General features: G+C 46.8%; 1 protein-coding gene and 1 long non-coding RNA gene across 2 annotated transcripts in view; one reads left to right on the top strand and one right to left on the bottom strand.

The window, feature by feature from the left end:
* Window positions 1-19,347, top strand: part of ASB18 (ankyrin repeat and SOCS box containing 18) — a 65,881-nt gene that overhangs the window by 1,369 nt on the left and 45,165 nt on the right. The window lies entirely within an intron of this gene.
* LOC143676649 (uncharacterized) lies at window positions 1,871-8,347 on the bottom strand. The gene is made up of 3 exons (XR_013172235.1): window positions 7,998-8,347; window positions 2,638-2,763; window positions 1,871-2,273 (listed from the first exon to the last, which is right to left on the bottom strand). It is a non-coding gene; the product is annotated as an uncharacterized LOC143676649 (long non-coding RNA).

Here is a 19,347-nt window from a genome sequence, read left to right as displayed (position 1 = left end):
GGCACAGCCTGTCATCAACAAGAGGAAAGTCTGGACTTTTCATGCCCAGGGTCTAGAGAGCACCAAGGTCAGACACGCTCCTGGCATGTGACCCTCCGGCTCACAGGTGAAGGTGGAATTTGGAGGACACAAAGAAAGCTCAGAGGGGGTGACAAGAGTTAGGAGGCCCCCAGGTGAGAGGCGGAATAGATTGAGGGAGCAAGGGGTGAGGGTGGGATGCATTTTTTTAGCAGGTTCTTGGGAAGCTCCTGGTGATGGTAGAAGGTGGTGCCACCAACTCAGGAAGGAAGTGGACGGGTCACTGATAATTCTGACGTACGGCAACGTGGGGTGGGGAGAATATGAACACGGGAACACAGCACCGCCTGCCCACCTCCCAGGAGCTCACACTCCAGGTGATGTCTCCACGGGTGGGGCCAGCCAGGAGAGGGGCACTCGAGGGCCAAGTTCTGGGCTCTGCCCCCACCCAGCTCTGTAACCTCAGGGAAGTCACTGTCCCTCTCTGGGCCAATGTCTCTGCTTATTAACTAAGACTTCGTGAGAAAGGTTTCCCTGGTGAAAGGAGCCTAGGAAATGCCCCCCACTGAGATTTATGCTCAGAGATTGGTATAGATGATGTGCTGGTTTGAAAGGATGTATGTCCCCTAGAAAAGCCATGTTTTAATCAAAATTCCATTTCATAAAGGTAGAATAATCCCTATTCAATACTGTATGTTTGAAACTGTAATCAGATCATCTCCCTGGATGATGTGATTTAGTCAAGAGTGGTTGTTAAGCTGGATTAGGTGATGACATGTCTCCACCCATTTGGGTCAGTCTTGATTAGTTTCTGAAGTCCTATAAAAGAGGAAACGTTGTGGAGAATGAGCGATTTAGAGAGAGCCAGAGAAGAACCACATACCCACGAGAGCCCACAAGCCAGTGACCTTTGCAGATGAAGGAAAACACTTCCCGGGAGCTTCATGAAACCGGAAGCCAGGCGAGAAAGCTAGCAGATGACGCCGTGCTCGCCATGTGCCTTCTCAGATGAGAGAAAGAAACCCTGAACTTCACTGGCCTTCGTGAACCAAGGTATCTTTCCCTGGATGCCTTGAATTGAACATTTCTATAGACTTGTTTTAATTGGGACATTTTCTCGGCCTTGGAACTGTAAATTAGAAGCTTATTAAATTCCCCTTTTTAAAAGCCATTCCCTTTTTGGTATATTGCATTCCGGCAGCTAGCAAACTAGGACAGACAAGCTGAGGGATTTTATCAGAAAGGGATTTAATGGTGTGCTCGGCACAGTTCCCTTTGCGATCACATCTGTTGGCAGTATGTAGAACTGGTGGTTTGCAGCGCTGTTTGGGAAACGCTGGCTTGGATCATTATTTGCTTCCTTCCATCTTCATGGTCCCTAGAAGGTCCCCCAGGCCCCCTGGCATCACCTGAGATGGGGTGTGGATTCCCTTTTTTTGCGGGTGTGAGCAAATGGTCCCAGACAGGAACAAGAGTTGTTTGGATTCAAATATATGCCTGAGGTTCTTCGTGTTTTGAAGAGTGGTTAGGATCTGTGGCAACAGCCCTGCCACGCTGTCCGTGTTAGGAGGGGAGCTGGTCCTCGGGAGGTGGTCCAGAAGACGAGGCATCCGTGACCCACGGGGACGCAGGCTGGGCCGGAGGAAGCAATGCCGTGTGAGCTGGAGCATTCTGGAACTAACCGGAAGGGGGAGTTTTCACCCCAAGGGCAACCCTGGGTGACAGCTTCAAAAACTGAGAATGGGAACAAAGGGAAACAGCTAACAGTTTTCTCTGCTTGTCCACGTGAAGATGCAAGGACTCTGCATCTCCGCAGTGACGTCCACTCGCTCGCTGCCCTGTGAACCTGTGACCCCATCAAACCAAACAGAAAGAAAGACGTTTATTTGAAAAAATGGTGGAAATGGCTTTTTGCGGAGAAGTCCCCTTGGGTGCCCGTTGTGCCTTTGGGGAGGTCAGAGTTCAAGGAAGCTTGAAATTGAGCCTCGGCAGATGACATGGGCGGAGGGCAGCAAGTGCTCTCCCTGCCCCGTGGCCTGTGGCAGGCGTTTGGCAGAGCTGTCGTCGGTCAAGAGTCCCTAAAGTCAGGACCCGCCTGTGCCCTTAGTGATGCCACCTGCTCTCTGCAAGGATGGACGCGGGGTCCCCGAGGGATGCAGGCGGCCCTCAGCCGAATCAGGGATCTGGTCTCTCCCCTTGCTGGACTTCCCGAGTGCCGAGAAAGCCAGGACGCCTCTTGCCTTTGCAACCTGGTCCTGCAGGGAAATGCAAGGTCAGCCCTGGGCCTGGGGCTCGGCCATCTCTCCCCGTGAGGCAGGGACCAGGGGCAGGCCCACCTTGCCCTACTTCAGCTCCACCATCTGCCCCGCCCAGCCACAGGGACCTCCCAGCCAGGGCTACCCCAGGACCCCCACAGGCACCCGGACTCCGGGGCCTGTGAGCCTCTCCTCTGGTCACCTCCAGCAACCCCTCCTTCCGGTCTTGCATACGGAGTCCTCTCCGTGGAAGGCCCCCCCACCCCATCCATCAGAACCTGTAGCCTCCCCTTCTCCCTGAAATACCAAAATACAGTGGGTGCATCGAACTCAAATATGGCCTCCCGAGGGCCAAGGAGCTCACCTCACAAGGGTTTGCATCCAGAGCTCGCCAAAAGCTGGGCGCGGTCATCGGCCTCAGGGGACAAAGCTCCTTCGCTATCTCTCAGTGGAGTGGACACCTCCACTGACACCGCTGGGCTTGGTTTTTCTACAAAGAAATACTGGTTTCTACATCCGAGTCCCTAGTTTTTAATATTAGCGACAATCCCATTATTTGTCCTTCCCTATTTTCAATACCAATCCCCTCAGTGGCCACCACGAACTCAGAGCAGGAGAAAGGGCTGGAGGAAGGCCGGCGAGCCCCCCAAATGCATACACTGTACAATTCGGTAACTGGCATAATCAAACTACTTAAGAAACAACTGATTACTAATTGCTATTATTAAGGGTATCAGCATTCCATGATTTTGCTGCTGATATATTATATACAAGTCAAGATGCTACTTGAATTCTTGATTGAAATAGAAAAATCGTGGCATGATGTTGTGTTTGGGGTAATGGTATTAAAGCATCTGGAGGCAAGCTAAAGACAGACTAATTGAGTTCTCATTAGGAGACCGCAGCCAGCGGCGCACCTAGGTGAGGGCGAGAGGAGGTGAGCCTGCGTGGACACAGGCTCCGCCGCGAGGGGGGGTGGCTGCGGGGCGGCTGAGCCTCCTCGTCCAACCCAAGCTCCTGGAGGCTCAGCACTAGGCAGCCCTGAGGCCGGTCATGCTGCCCCATGCGTGCCGTGGCCTCGCTCAAGACAGTCCGACAGGTGACTGCCAGGAGAATGAGCCCAGCTCCTGCTTTCGAGGCTCCGCCTTCTGGCCCAGAGACCAGCGTGCTCAGGGAAGGTGGCCTGGGAGGCGTGGCGTGGTGGCGGGAGGGCAGCGGACCAGGAGCTGGGGACCTTGAACGTGCCAGTTCACCTCTCCAAACCTCTGTGTCATCATTTTTAAAGAATGGGTTTGGTCCGATCATCTCTAACGTTTGTCACCAGTTGGACAAACCATGGTTCTAAGGCAAAGGACTCAGGTGTGGGAGGAGACACGCAAGACCCGTGTCTCCTTCCCAGGTATGGTGGCACCCCAAGGGGGCCTGCGTGGATGGCACCCCAAGGGAGTGTAGTTGGATGGCACCCCAAGGGAGTGTAGTTGGATGGCACCCTATCTTCCAAGGAGATTCCAATGGCCAGCTTCAGACCAGGTGGGCAGGGAAGGCAGCACTTGGAAGGCGGGGAGACCGGGTCCTGACGCGGATGCACAGAATAAACCAGAGCTTGGCTCAGAGCCAGCCTTGTCCTGCTCATTAAGGAGAGTCGGTTCCCAAGCCAGGGTGTGCTAGAGTTGGAACCGGCCGCACCGAAGGCCAGCAGAGAGGACTCGACAGGGACCATGCTGGGAGGGCCTTCAGTTCAGGATGCGCTCCCCAAGGGCTGCCCTGGGGCCGGCTGCCATCTTTCCCACCCTCCCAGCAGAGAATAGTGAGGCACAGCTCCCTGTCCACCCAGGGGCTGCAGTTCACAGACGGGGACAGCAAGGCTCACACTTTCTCCCCGATTGACCCATGGCCAGTTAGAAGCAGAGGATAAACCAAGCATGTCTCCTTATTTGCAGTCAAGGGCTCTTACTACACATCCACAGACATTTGTAGAAAGAACCTTGAAAAAATGTCCCCATCGAAGCTGCACACAACTCTCTGACTTGACATTACACACGTGCCCACACACACATACACGCACACACACACACACACACACACACATGCATCCGTAGCATGGAGATCTTGGCTTCAAATAATTCAACAGAAGTATTAAGAAAAAAAGACATGGACGAATAAGTGGGGTGCACAGGTGGAGAATAAAAGCAGAAATGGGAAGCCAGAGGTCACCCACGACAGGGAAGAGATGAGAGACGCAGCAGCTCTGTCCCACAGCCACTCAGGCTGCTGGAGGAGGTGGGGGCAGGGAGACCCTGCTCGAAGCAAAATGAAATTAAACCATTCTAAGTACTTATAAATCAGCACCTAATGACATATCCCACCACCAGCCTGAGCATGGCTCTTATTACTTTGATTCACAAGCCAGGAAAAGATCCGGAATTATGCACAAATTATTGTCCCATCTTCTTAATTAACGCTGATTGCAAAATTCTTGCTAAAGTCCTTGCTAACAGACTCAATTATGCGCTGCCTGAATTGATTCACCCAGATCAAGTGGAATTTATTAGAAATACACTTTCCTACAATAACATCAGATTATCTTTGAGTATAGTTAAATTATTTAGGAATAAAATGGTGCCAGCAGCAGCCCTTGCTTTAGATACAGAAAAATATCTCCCACCATCTAGAATTAAAATACTTCTTTGCTTCCTCCGAGACACACACCCTAGGCTCTTTTCTTTCCCAGAAGCAGGTTGACTCACACTGTGATGAGATGAGATGCATGCCTTAGAGCTAATGGTCCAGCTTCAAAGGCATATGGGCAGAAAGAAAAATCCTACAGGGCTGCGTCTCAGCTCCCCCCACCCGGTACAAACCGTCGCTGCCTGTGCCAAACAGTGCAATCGCAATTAGACCAAATCAGGATATTTTCAGAATCAAAACTGAGAAACAGGCTAATAAAGAAATAATGTATGCTGATGACATACTTCTATTAGCATCACTTCCAACGACACTGGAGAGTTTTGAAAGAACAAAAAGAAATGAGGATAATAGCGAAGGGTCTTTCTACCTTTCCAAGATGACTGCGGTTCCCTGTGATGGTTTCACCACTTATGAAATAAACATTCCAAAGGAACTCACTGAAAAATGGCAAATGCACCATCTACAGCCTGGACCGAGCTTCCCCGTCCAAGTTCCCGTTATCTTCTAACACCAAATTCAGCACCCGGATATTGAACAGCGAGGGGTCGGTCTCCTTCACCATAGCCTGGCATATAGTAGGTGCATAATAAACATTTATGGACTAGATAGCACATGCAAGACGCTGCAAAGAGCTCCTAGGATGGCCCTGAAGGATGAACATGCTCTTAACAAGCTGTGATTTAAATGAAGGGGAAGAGTAAGCACACAAGAGGTGCACAGGGTAGGGGCTAGAGTGTGCACCCCAGTTTGGCCGTGGTCTTGGGCTTGGTGTGCATTCTGGAAGGTGAGGACCCACTGGAAATATGACCTCTTCAAGACATTCCTTCAGTTCATGGGGGGCCCACTGAACCAGGCTGGGGTCTAATCCAGATCCCTGGCAGAGTGAATGTCAGAGAGAGAAGCCATGAGGTACAGCCAAGGGCCAGAAGTCAAAGGAACCTGGAGGAGAAAGGAGAAGACGCTGCCACGTGTGTGACCGGGCAACAGAAAAACCAAGGAGTCCCGAGACGGCTGGCCATGCCGATGATGAGGAGGCCACCCTTCTAGCTTCTGACATCGTGAGCACATAAATCCCTGCTGCTCCGCCTAACTAGTGCGTGGTATTTGTTCTACTAGCTGAGAAACGAAAACATGGGCGTGTCCCATTGTGCAGGGAAAAGGGACCTCCCTGGGAACGGGGGCTGTGGGCCAGAGAATCAGGAGGATAATCCAGGCCAGTACATTAGGATGGTTTGTATGAGTTCCCCAAACCCTAGAGACAAACGTCTGAAGTTATTTGGGCAGGATGAGAGGCCACTCAGCAGAGGAACGAGATAATCTAACTAGGAAAAAAACACAAATTTCTTTTATGTAGGTAGGAAGGATGGAGGTAGAAAGAGCAGGAAAGAAGGTTCCGCAGATGCCGCTAGCTGTCTACCTGCACCAGCTGTCCTTCCACCTTCACTAATAGAATCCCAATTCTGTCTGGCAGTACAGTATGCCCTGCTGGAAAAAAAGAAATTCATTTCCTGCCTCCTTTGAAGCTAGGACTGCCCTTATTCTAATCAGCACTGAACTTACCAGCAGAAGGAAGATGAAAGAAGAAAGAGTCAGAAAACTGGACAACAGATCAATAAAAATCATGCAATCTGAAGAACAGAAGGGAAAAAGGTTGAAAATAAAATGAACAGAGACAGGGGACAATATCAGAGGTCTATTGTGCAATTGGAGCCCAAGAAGGAAAAGAAAGAGAGAACAGGGCAGAACAATCTTTGAAGAAATAGTTACCAAACATTCCCAAATTTGGTAGAAGGTGTACATTTACAGGTTCGAGAAGACCAGCAAACCGTGAGCAGGGTAGAAGTGAGAGAAAGGAGACAAACACATGCCTGGGACTCTGATGCTCAATTACTGTTGTCGAGTCAAGTTTACCTTGAAAATAAAGAGCACGTTTTGTTGGAGTGAAGGCTGGAAACGGTATGAAGAGAGGAGGTTGCAAAAATAGTTTCATAGTTTCATAGTAGCAGGTGAGTTGGGGAAGTCTCCTCCTGAACCTGCAATGGCTCCCTAGTACCCTTGGTGCAGCCCATGCTCCTAGGACACAGCTCCCCCAGCATCAGTTCAAGAGAAGGAAGCAGACTTGGGAGGAAATCCCCTGCTTTTTCCTCCAATGCCTTCCCCAGATGCCATGTTGGTGGAAGCCCCTTTCTGTCTCTCCAACACCACAACATAATCTCTACTTAGCAACAATTTAATTCTACTTGCCAGCGAATGGTTGCCATCTTTATCTCTCCCACTAAATTAATGCTCCTTGAAAGCAAGGATTTTTACCATTTTCTCTCTGTGTGCTTCTAGAGCCTGAAAAATGCCCTGTACATGATAGACTCAATACATGCGAACTGAGTTGAATTAAATTGAAGAGAAGTGGATTGAGGTAAACTGGTGTGGCGCAGCTCTGCATGATAAAGGTTCAAAGTGTGAAGGTGTAAAGAGGATACTAAAGGAAAGGGCAGGAGGTCAAGAAACCATACAGCTAAAATGTCAACACATTTTAAATCAGCAATGCAGGCAGGGACAGGAGTGGAAAGTGAAGCCAAAGTTGTTAGCTAAGTCAGGGCCAATCTAGCAAAGTGCCACATGAGGCCACCAACAATGGATGGCGGACCATGGAAGAGGGTGACGGGGGCAGCTAAGCGACAGACTGACTTCCGGACACAAGGGGCACCGCATGGACCGGCCGTCCCTTGGAAACCTCCCACAACTTTCCACCAAACTACCTATAATGTCGAAAATAAAACGCTCGCAACAGAAGTCAAGATGACAAAAACAACCTAAAACTAGAACTTAGGAAGAACTCACACTCACTATAAAGCAAAAGAAATTTCTCATCGGGAGCGTTGCCAAGAGGAGAGCAATTGTAAGGGGAGCTAACGCTTCAAAACCCCTTGAGGAGTGCAAACTGGAAATGGGAGCTTTTCTTCTCTCACATTGATTCTGGGGACACTGCCGGTTCCAGGTGATTCTCTAAGGTTGATGGGAATCTGAGCAAACGCCTACCGGAGATTGGGAATTGTACTTCAATGTTCCTTCCAACTGTTACCTTAAAATGGTGTTCAGGCCATTTTAAATAAAGGGACAGAGGTTACAAGAGAAAACCACTTCTGTGTGCTGACCAACACGGAATCTGCCCAGGCTGCATCTTATTTGAGGATGGATAAAGAGAAAACAACACAGCAGCAAAGCAGCTGGACACCCAGAGCAGGGGTCGATGGCACAAAATTATGTGTGGCCACTGCTCAATACAACAGAGCGTTACTTCACATCCTCAGGAGAGTACGAAGAAAAGTGCTTCTTCCTAGAAACGGTCATAAGAAGGCAGGACACACGGGGGCAAAGATTAAAGAGGAGTGGGGGGGTTGGAAGGGTTGCTAGGAGACCAAAATAAAGCGGCAGCATCATTTTAAAGGGCCACCTTGGAGGCAGTAACGAGCATAATTGTTGTGAAAATTTGAGTATTTGATCTGGAAAACTCGTCTAATACCCTTTCCAAAAATTCAGGAGGTGTGGAAGGGACAAAATTAAAAACAACAAATATGAAGGGAGATGGTGAATATGGAGGAGAGATGATAACAGAGGAAAAAAGAAGTAACCAAAGACAAAAAGAGGAAAATCTTTGGTATGCTGGAGAAAGACCTCTTCATTCAGATTAAAAGAGACAACATTCCAAATAAAATAAGCCCACATCTGGGCACAACCAGATGATACAGTTAAAAAAAAAACCTGGGAAAAAAAAAATCCACACATCCAGGATGCAAAACCAGGCTCCCTAGAAAGAAATCAGGCTCACCTTGCCTCTGAACAAGAAAAGAGCTGTACCTAAACTTTTATGTCCACTAATTGTATATTAGAAAATTTTATCAACTAGCTGTGTTATTATTTATTAAATCATTTGTATTAGTCAGTACTCTCTAGAGAAACAAAATCAGCAGGAAATATCCATAGATTTAAATTTATAAATGTGTCTCATATAACCATGGGGACGTATAGAGTCCACAATCCACAGGGCAGGCTGCGAAGCTGAGGACTCCGATGGAGGGTCTGGACGAACGCCACAGGAGAGGCTCACCAGCCGAAACAGGGAGACCCTGTCTCTTCTGAATCCTCCTTAAAAGGCTTCCAGTGATCAGATTAAGCATCACTCACTGCAGAAGACACTCCCCCTGGCTGATTACAAATGGAATCAACTCTGGATGCAGCGGACATGATCATGATTTAATTCTTTGAAATGTCCTCCTCACAACAGACAGGACAAGTTGGCACGCGAACCTGACCATGACATGATTCTAATAGAGTTGGTCCCAGAATTCATTTTTATTTTTTTCTGTTGTTAATCACACCGTAAGGAATGGAACATCATCGTCTGCAGATTTTCTGTGCATTTCCTAACATTCCCTCAGAATAAATCCTTGCAAGCAGAATTTCTGGATAAGGGGGAATTCATTTCTTAAGTGCTTAATATATTTCCAATATATATAGAAAGCTTTTTCCTATTTGTCCTTTCACCTGCAACCTACGAGAAATCTGTTTCACTAAACTCTTCCAGAAGTTGATGTTTAAAAAAAAGATTTTAGCAGTTTGGTAGGCAAAAAAAAAAAAAAAAAATTTTATTTCAATTTGCGGTTTAAATTAGTAAAATTGAACATCATGTATGTTTAACGTCATTTACATTTCTTGTAATGTCTTTTGCCTATTTTTCTTTTGGAAGTTCAAAATTCTAATTTTTTGTCAGTTAAAAGAACAAATACGACGGACTTCAAATCCATCAGACAAAACTGACCTCACTTTGCCCTGTTTGGAGTTGCAAAGCAACCAAAAGAACCCAGCAGGAAATCTCTCTCCTGAACTTTGGTATATGTCAAGTTCTCCTTTCTGGAAGGAATATAAAAGACGGGAGGACGCGATGAGCAGACAGAACCAACTTGAGAGAGAAGTATTTTGCTCCCTGTGTGAGATTCATAAAAAAACAATCAGTCTGAACATGCAATTTGTCTCAAGAGGCAGAAGCTGCAATTTTATCATGTAATTAAACCCCCATGACAGCTGTAAAGAGCCTTCACCACCTTTATCAGGAAAAGCTTCGATGATATGCTTTTTCCAGCCATGTCCCCAGACTGTAAACGTCCTTCTAGGCTATTTACCCGTAGCTGCGGGTGCTAAGGATTTTAAACTTAACCACAGTGGATGGTTGCTCTCCTCGGCAACTTTGTTTCTGAGCTTCCAAAACAGCCCTCCTGGGCTATCGGTGAAAGCAGCACTTGACCTTTGGATAAGATGACATGAATAACGAGAAGTGACATTGTTGTTTTGCATTATCTGCGCTGGGCTCAGTAGTCACGTCGGGAAAATAAGTTAGTGAGGTGGCTTTTATTTATTTATTTTTTTCCTATTGGGTTCTTCTCCACATGACGGGAATGAGATTTCCTAATAATGTGAAATCAGTACAGACAATTTAAGTCATTATTAATAGACACACTTGATCTGAGAAAGTAAAATGTTTTAATGTTTTGTTAAACGAAGTGTGCTCGGCTAACATAGTTATTCCGAGAGAAGGTTAAGATACTTTAGCAGTTTTTATATTAATGTTGGTGTGACTAATGCCGGGGGGTGGGGGTGGGTCCTGGAACTCTAGAAAGTAGCACCTTAGATACCCGGCTCCCTGTTGAGTCAAAAAAAATAGCCTGCTAAGTTGGGGGATGGCCTTTAGAAGTTAAATAGGGAGAGTGAGGGCACAAAAGGGTGTGAAAGTTAATGTACTGTAAGACCTGGGCTTCATGTGTCCACAGACAGAAATTCCAGTATCCTCGGCTCCCCCTGGGTCTAGTCCATGACCACTTACAGGAACAATCCATCTACCAGCACAGAGTTCCAAGATGTCCATGCCGTGACTTCTTGCCCTATTTAGTCCATTTACTTGGACACTTGACCTTAGAAAGAAGCCAGCCATTTGCCCAATAGCATAGAAAAAAATCTGCACATTTATCTTGCCCCAAGAACACAGGGAAACAGGGGTTGCATCCTGCAGCCTTGGAAACTCTATCTTGTGACCTGAAAACATGGCAAGTTGCTGCCAAGGGGAAACCGTCTGACCCTGTAATGAAATTTGCTGGCCCCACATTTCGAGCTCAGCTGGATTATTCCACAGTGTACCAGCAGAGCTGATCCACAGATGCTTCTGAGGAAAAGAAAGTTATTTGTCAATTTAATGACAGAAAGCAAAGATCCCGATATCACATGAAAATAATAATGACCAGCTGAACACCACCGTTCGTATATTCCATTACAAATTCAAGGTGATTTTCCTTTTTTTCATCTCATTGGATCAGAGACAAAAGCTTGCTCTCATTAGCTACCTAGGCTGCAGAACTCAAGTTATAAAGAACTAATTATTGTGCATCCTGCAAACAAAACATTACACTTAAAATGTAAGTACTAAAATTGTTTTTTTGCAAAGTTACATTGAAATCCAATCAACTACCTCACTAGTTATCAGAGAAATTTAGTCTGTTCACTCAGCCATCCTGAGAAAAGTTGGATATCCACCTACTTGAATTTTTGTCTTCCTTTTCCTAAGTCCACTCCACACTCTGCAATAAAAACCACAGCAATTAAATTTGTGTAATACTCTGCCGTGACCCACCTATGAAAATGAGTGTCCTCCATCATAGAGGTACCATTTGATAGTTCATCTGAAGAGCCAAAACCATGAAGTGTCATCTGAAAAACTGAAAGTATGAAATGTTTCGATCTGGAGAAGAATTTGTTCAGAAGAATTTGCTGGACCAGCTGAAACCCTGTGGGGCCGGAGAAGGCATGAGGTCACACTGCAAGGGAGTGGAGGGGTTTTAATAGTTGCACCGGAGAGAGGAAGCGGAGATGGGGGAGCAGGATGAAGGGAGGCTGGGTAGAAGGACAGGCTCAGCTGCGCATGTCAAATGGGGAACCTGTCTGTGGCCTCTCCTACATGCAGTTTTAGTCAGGGTTGTCGACTTCCCACCTGGTGGGTCGAGGATTCCATAGCAAGTGTTTCCAGCAAACGAGGCAGACGCCACCAAGCCTTTTAGGGTCCCATCTCAGAAGTCACCTGGGGATGTTTGCATTTCATCCATTGGTTGAAGTCATCCCAAATCCACACGTCGAAAAGGAAGGTCCACAGACTCCATGCCTCTATAGAAGGAGCACCAAAAATGTGTTACCATATTTTATTTTTATTTATTATTATTTTAATTAATTTATTTATTTTATTACCATGTGTTACCATATTTTATTTTTATTAATTAATTAATTTATTATTATTATGGGCAGGCACCTGGAATTGAACCCGGGTCTCCGGCATGGCAGGCGAGAACTCTGCCTGCTGAGCCACCGTGACCCACCCTGTGTTACCACATTTTAAAACTACCATGAGGAATGTGAAACATGAAGAGAATTTCAAGACAAATTTATGCACTGAAGCTTTATTGTCAAAAATATTTTTTCTCATTTTACATGTAATGAACATTTGTTTTTTAAAGGAAAAGAAGGCCACGGAAAAATATAAAGAAGTACATTCTTTCATTATTTCACCAGCTACACGCCTGGATCTTAGGTAGGAGTTAAGCAAAACATAGTTCCTGTCCTCCAAGAGTCTGCAGTGTACTGAATCACCCACGGGGACACCTTCTAGAGACAGCAGCTGCTGATATGTTGGTGCAATGCTTTCCAATTTGAATAAAACAAACTGAGATTACCTGCTTAAAAAAAAGACAGCGAAAACCGTGATGACTCCTTCGTGCTTCAGGATAATTGCCAAACTCCCTAAAAAGTGGTGTTAGTGGGCCAGCTTGAAAACAGACAAACCAACCGAGAACAATTAAATGAGTAAACTTGGGCACCCTAGGGGAGGCAGGACAGGAGGTCCCAGGCCCGTCAGCAGCGGTCACAGAAACTGGCTCTCAGGAGCCCTAGGAAGGGTGAGGCCGCACAGCGCCAAGCATCCAGGTGGAAGGAAATGTCACCTGACTCCTAAGTGACACGCGCTCCTTCAGGGATGCTTTGGGTGTTTTGGAATGACTTTAATTTGCTGTATTTCTGCTGCCTGAATTTAGACATAAACATCAGTGCAACCACAGCACCTCTAATTTCTGAGCTGAAAAATAAGAAAGTGAATGTCTCATGCCAGAAACAGGGGAACCCCAGCAGGGGGTGGCAATTTAAGGAGCCTGGTTTGATGATAAGGATGACAGGATCCCTGTGCATCTCAGGACTGGTAATGTGCGCTCGGTGTGTGACTGGATCATTGTTCTGGCTGGTGGGATGTGTCACGCTCCACGTCGCCCGTCACTGTGATAAGCACCCTTCGAAACCACTAAGTGTCCTGCCTAGGATCTGGCTGAAGACAGGAACTCCCAGCCTTAGCTGACATCAGAAGTGCCTGGGGAGTTTTTAACAGGCCCACTGGCCAGGCCGCACCCTGAGCCATCCCACCAGCCTCTCCCAAGGTGGGGTCAGGCATCAGTTTGTTTATTTGGTCTTAAAGCTTCCCAGGTGGTTCAATTTTGCAGCCATGGTTGAGAACCGCGGCTTTAGAGGCGTCATATCTATTAATTCTCCAGTTCACATTATTTAGCCTGATTTTCCTTATAAAGACTCATGGTTTTTCATCTTCTCCAAAAGGTTATCATGAAAACTGCCATTGCAGGTTGAAATGCCCACACCTGATGTCTACATCCACTCTGCATATGAATGAAATAACCGTGTCACAGGAGAAAATCATTTAGTCCGCCTGACTTGTCCCTAGTGACCCACACAGCTCTAAGGGTCCCCATTCCCTTCTCTAAATATTCCCAAACCATCTACTGCATAATCCATTTTGGGACCTCGCCCAGGACTGATGTCAATTTCACTAGTCTGAGGGGTCCAAGGTCTTTTCCTATTTGAAAACTAAACTCGAGTCTTCAGCCCTTCTTCTGTTTTATCACAATTCTTCAAAAATTTTGACAACTGCTCAGCAACCTTGCTCTTGGAAGAAGTTGAGTTTTCATATGGATGGAAGTAGGCAGAGAGGATAAGACTTGATTACAGGTTGAAGGCTAAGGACTGGCTTTGACTAAGCTGAGAAGACGTGGGCGTAGTAAAAATGAGGCAGAAATGTCCCGACCCAAGCAAGGTATGCACAGCCAGAATTGGCCTGCGGCAGGCCAGGAGGCACCAAGGCTGGCGAGTCAGAAAGCAGGGCTGTTTCTATAACCACAGAACATCATTCAGCTGGTGGGAAGGAAAACTAAAGCGCTCTAGTAATAGGGTCCTTTGTCGCTGCTTTTTCCTGGGATCCATGAGGGCAGGGGACGTTACACTTTTTGTCCCTGCACCCCCAACGCCTCACAGCATATCCCAAATCACAATAAGCATTCCATAACACTTATTAAATAAACAGACGGACGATGAACGATTGGTTTTCAGGCTGTTGTTGTTTTGTTCCTGGAATAGTCACACATAGAGCCGTTCTTGTTCTTAAACAAAGACAGCTCCCTGCCATGCTCACAAAGTCCTCTACATGCCCTGCTTAGGAAACCAACGCTATCCACCATGAGCTATTTTTAAAGTTCTGACAAAGAAGCAAGTCTGCTTCTTGACTAATACTCCTTACCCACTCAAGTCAGACTGGGGTATTTAGGGAGCAGTTAACAAATAGTGCTCAGAAAGCTAAATTTAGCTCAGAATGCAGTGCGGAATGGCTTTTGTTCCTGGACTTACCTCCAGTGTCGCACCCCCTTTAAAAATAAATAATGACAAATTATATCAGGTGCAAAAGAATTCTCCAGTTTAAAGTAAAATATAAGCATTTACAATATTACACGAATAAACCCTTCATAAATGTATCAAATTACAAACAAACAGTCCGAGAAAAATAAGACAGCAAATGGCTATACACAGAGAAATGAACAACTATCCAGAGAGCTTAGAGGTGCTATGGAAGGAAATGAATGGAGCAACTGCAGAATATTTAAAGACGAGAGGGGGAGAGTGTAGATGGGACCGCAGCTCATGGGTTTATTCTAGCGTACTTGGATATGGGAAATGGTCTCCATAGCGTGGCTTTCATCATTTGATATACTCAAACGATGCCTTTTAGATTCAATAAGGCTGTACGCTCTCTGAGACCTGGTTGTTCTGGGTACACCACGGGTCCTTCATAAACTTCCGCTGTTCCCTTTGGTGACAGAAAAGCTGCCTTAGCTGCTGATGGCGTTGACAAGAAAGATAACATTTAAAACATGTGAAATGAGGTTTTAAAAAGACCTCCTGGAAGATGCTAATAGCTGAAGTCTTCTTACGAAGCTTAGTAAGGGCAGTGAAGGTCAACAGAGGTGGAACTGCTCCCAGTACCTGAGTCCCTGCCTAGGTCAGCCAAAAGCCCAGTGTTCTCCACTAAGGGAAAAGGGTAGCAGGCGGCAAAGTAGAGGAAGAGCCACTGGGGAATTTCAACATGGTTGAACGAATTTCAAAGAGATGAATTGTTCATTCTTTCAAGCCTTTTCACCGAGGACCCTGTGTGTTCTAGGAATGGAGATTGACATATCCCGCCCCGAGCCGCTCATGGTCAAGAGGGGGACATAGACAGGCAGCCAGTGGCTTGGTGCAGAGTGCTGGGTGCCACCGTCAGACTAAGTCAGGGCCTTCCGTGAGCTCAGACATCGGGACCAGTCACAGGGGCTAAGGGAGGTTCATGCACAACCATGTCTGAGCTGAGTCTTGAAGTATGAGTGGAGCCGGCCAGATGAGAAGGGGAGAATAAGACTTCCAGGCAGAAGGGAAGCATGTGCAGACACCTGGAGGCCCGAGGGACCAGGCCCATTTGGGACTGCAGATCCTGTGGCCTGGGTGTGACATGCTCAGTACACAACCGGGAGGAACGAGGTAGGAACATCGTGGCGTCAGGTGAAGGTGTTTGGGTTCTGACCGTCTCTGGGTGGAGACACCTTGAGAAGGTTACCTGCATCTGAGTCCCAGTTCCCTCATCTGCCAACGGTGCCCAGGCTACTGTCAGAGTCTCCCAGGGTTGCTATGACAACGTTCCACAAACTGGGTGGCTTAAAACAGAAACTTATTCTCTCACAGTTCTGGAGGCTAGAGATCTGAAACCCAGGTGTAAGCAGGGCCTGCTCCCTCTGGGGACCTCGGGAAAAATCCTTCCTTGCCTCTTCCAACTTCTAGGAATTACCAGCAACCTTGATTTGTGGCAGCATCAACCGATCTCTGCCTCTGGGTTCTCATGGCCTTCTCCCCTGTGTCTGCATTTGAGTCCAAATCTCCTCTTCTTATAAGGACACCAGTCACACTGGATAAGGGCCCATGCTAATCCAGTTTGGCCTTGTCCTAAATAATCACATCATCAAACACCCTATTTCAAAACAAGGTTACATTGATGGGACTGGGGGGTGGTTAGTACTTCAACATATATTTGGAGGAGACACAATTCACCCCACAATAGGGTTTCCCCAGGACACGGACACTTACAGTGTGTGCTTAGGGAACAGCAGCTTCCCCTTGCAGCTTGCCCTGGACCCCTGAGACCCAAGGCTGGTAGCCCGTCAGCTCGAAGCTGAGCCTCAGTCCATTGGAAAGAAAATATGGGTGATGAAGCAGCCCATGGCCTCCAAGGTGGCTGCTTCAGCTCATGACCAAGTCACCTCCCTGGGGCTGTTCATCACCAGAAGGATCGCTGCGGCTTTTGAGGACTTCTTTGTCATCCTGTGCGAGGGATGAACTCCAGGCCATGGGACAGTCTGTGCACATACATTTATGCTGTAGATCAAGTACATGATGGGGGAAAATATACCTGTGTTGAATTATAAATGCATGAGATGTCCCATTCTATGGAAGATGAAGTGTACTTTGCAGGGCTCCCACTTGTTGTGGAAAATCTCAGTGAAAGGGGGCTCCTTTGTTTCCCAGCTAGCATAACAAATACATCACAATAAGTTCACTTAACCAATGGGAATTTATAGGTCCCTGATTTCAGAGGCTAGAAGGGTTGCTTCCTCCCAAGGTCAGGAGCATCCCAGCTGACCAGCAATCCTTGGGTTCCGCGGCTTTCCCATCATGTGGCGAGGTCCTCTCCTTTGTCTCCTGGGTTCTCTTGACTTCCAGCTGCCCCCAGTGGCTTCTCTTATGAAGGCTTCAGCCATATTGGAACTTTGAAGTTCCTATTTACAAAGGACTGGGACCTGAACATGTCTTTTTGTGGGGGACATGACTCAGTCCTCACAGGGAACAATGCACAGGCCAGGTGCCTCTTCAAAACAAAGAGCCTGCTCAGGCTAGAGGCTGGAGCTGAAGGGGCTCAGAGAAAGACGGGCAACTGGCCAGCAGCTTTTGCACGTAGAGAAGATCTGGAGAGTGACATGGGGAAAGAGGATTCTTAAGAAGCCCGGCTGTGATTAAAGATGTGCTGCCCCAATGAGCCTCATTGCTTGACTCTCAGCCTTCTTTCCAGTTGTTCCTATGCTGTGTTTGTTTGACTAAAACACAGGCAGAGGTGGGATCGTAGCACCAACAGTTGTCCCTGAATGGATGGTGGCTGCTCTTACTCATATCTCCCGCAGGCGAACCTCTGCCTTGTGCCCAGTGTGCTTCCTCTCTGTCCTTCCAGGAAATGTCCCACTGACCTTCTTTCCCTTCCTCTAGCCCTCGAGTCACACATTGTTGATTATAACTGGCATGGACAGGGCACACGACTCTGTAGCCTGACTATATAAGTCTATTCCAATTTCCTGGTCAGGGGCAAACAAGAATTGGAAAGAAAATACAGGAATTATTGATTATCTATGATTAAGAAAAAAAACTCATTAATTTTTAAGTTATAAAATAAAGCCTTGAACCAAACTATTAGCAAGTAACTGCTAAGTCACTAATAAAGAGCTGCTACCATTCAGAAAATAGAAGTTTGGGGCACGGTACAGCTTCAGCCAGAGATGCACATTTTGTGATTGGGTCTCAACAACTGGAAGAAACTCACAGGCCACCAGGACCCCAGATGGTGCCTTTGGGTGACCCCAGTCTGCTCCTATGGAATCTTCAGCCAAGGATACTGACCCAGCTGGGCCATCACTGCGCTCAGCTGGAACTCCCACACAGTGGCTGCCACTGCCCCCAAAACACACTCACCATCCACCATGGTAGCAGAGAAAGTGGACGGGACCCAAAACAAGAAGACACGCTGGAAAGCAACAAAGAGAAGGCTGGGTGATTTGGGGTGGTACTTTTGCTTAATAAGAATTAGCTGGTTCACTGTGGCACCTGGCCACCTTTCTTAACCCCTAGACCAAGGATCAACTTTTTGCTTAAAGAGCAGGATAGTAAATGTTTCCAGGTTGGTGGGTCATAGGGTCTCTAGTGCAACAACTCAACTCTACCATTGTGGGAAAAACAGCCACAGACAATGCATAAATGAATGAGCAGGCTGGAGTCCCAATAAACTGCATTTATATTTGAATTTTTTATCATTTCCACACATCACAAAGTATTTTTTTTCTTTTTCTCTTTCCACAACCATTTAAAAGTGTAAAAACAATCCTTACCTCTTTCTCAAGAAGAGAGTAGTTATCTGCAGAGGATGCTTTGGCTTGACTCTAAAATCTATAGGTCTGTGCTGTGATTCTCCCCAGGTGCCTACCAAAGGCTCCAAACAGCGTCTCTATTCGCCATTGAAAGTTCTACCCGCATTGGCTCTGCCAGATCATATGGCCCAAGTGGCAGAGCAGCTTGCATGGTAGACTGACACGTGGGGCCTCCTCTTGTTCCAGTCCTGGCTCAAAACTAGCAGCTTTTCAGGTTACTTGGTAAATGAGCCAGAGTTCTGCACCTAAATAAGTAGTACTTTTCCTCCAACATCCAAAGAGGCCAACCAGGCATTTTGCCTTTTTTGTTGTGGTTGTGTGTAGAAGCAGCAAGATGCAACAGTTTATCCCTCACCTCTGAAGTGTTATTTCAACACGCCCCACACCACTGAACACCTGGAAATTTCACTGAAAGGAAAGCCCCTGAATTTCTGTTGGACTTACCTCCCACCCTCCAACATGTAAATGCCTTACTGGGAAGCCTAAAGCTGTTGCTACTTCTTGCTTACTCAGTCTAATCAGCATAATGTCACCAATATAATGGACCAGTGTGATGTCTTGTGGAAGGGAAAGCTAATCAAAGTCCCTACTAGACTATGACATAGGGCCGGAGAGTTGACGCACCCCTGAAATAGGATGCTAAAGGTATGTTGCTAGCCTTGCCAGCTTAAAGCAAACTGTTTCTGGTGGTCTTTACTAACAGGTATCGGGAAAAAAGCATTTGCCAAGAGCAGTAGCTGTGTATTGGA

The sequence above is a fragment of the Tamandua tetradactyla genome, chromosome 3 (genome assembly GCF_023851605.1).
Source record: "Tamandua tetradactyla isolate mTamTet1 chromosome 3, mTamTet1.pri, whole genome shotgun sequence".
Classification (NCBI taxonomy): domain Eukaryota; kingdom Metazoa; phylum Chordata; class Mammalia; order Pilosa; family Myrmecophagidae; genus Tamandua; species Tamandua tetradactyla.
The sequence above is the reverse complement of the archived record's forward strand: the minus strand, read 5'-3'. Positions and strand labels throughout refer to the sequence as shown.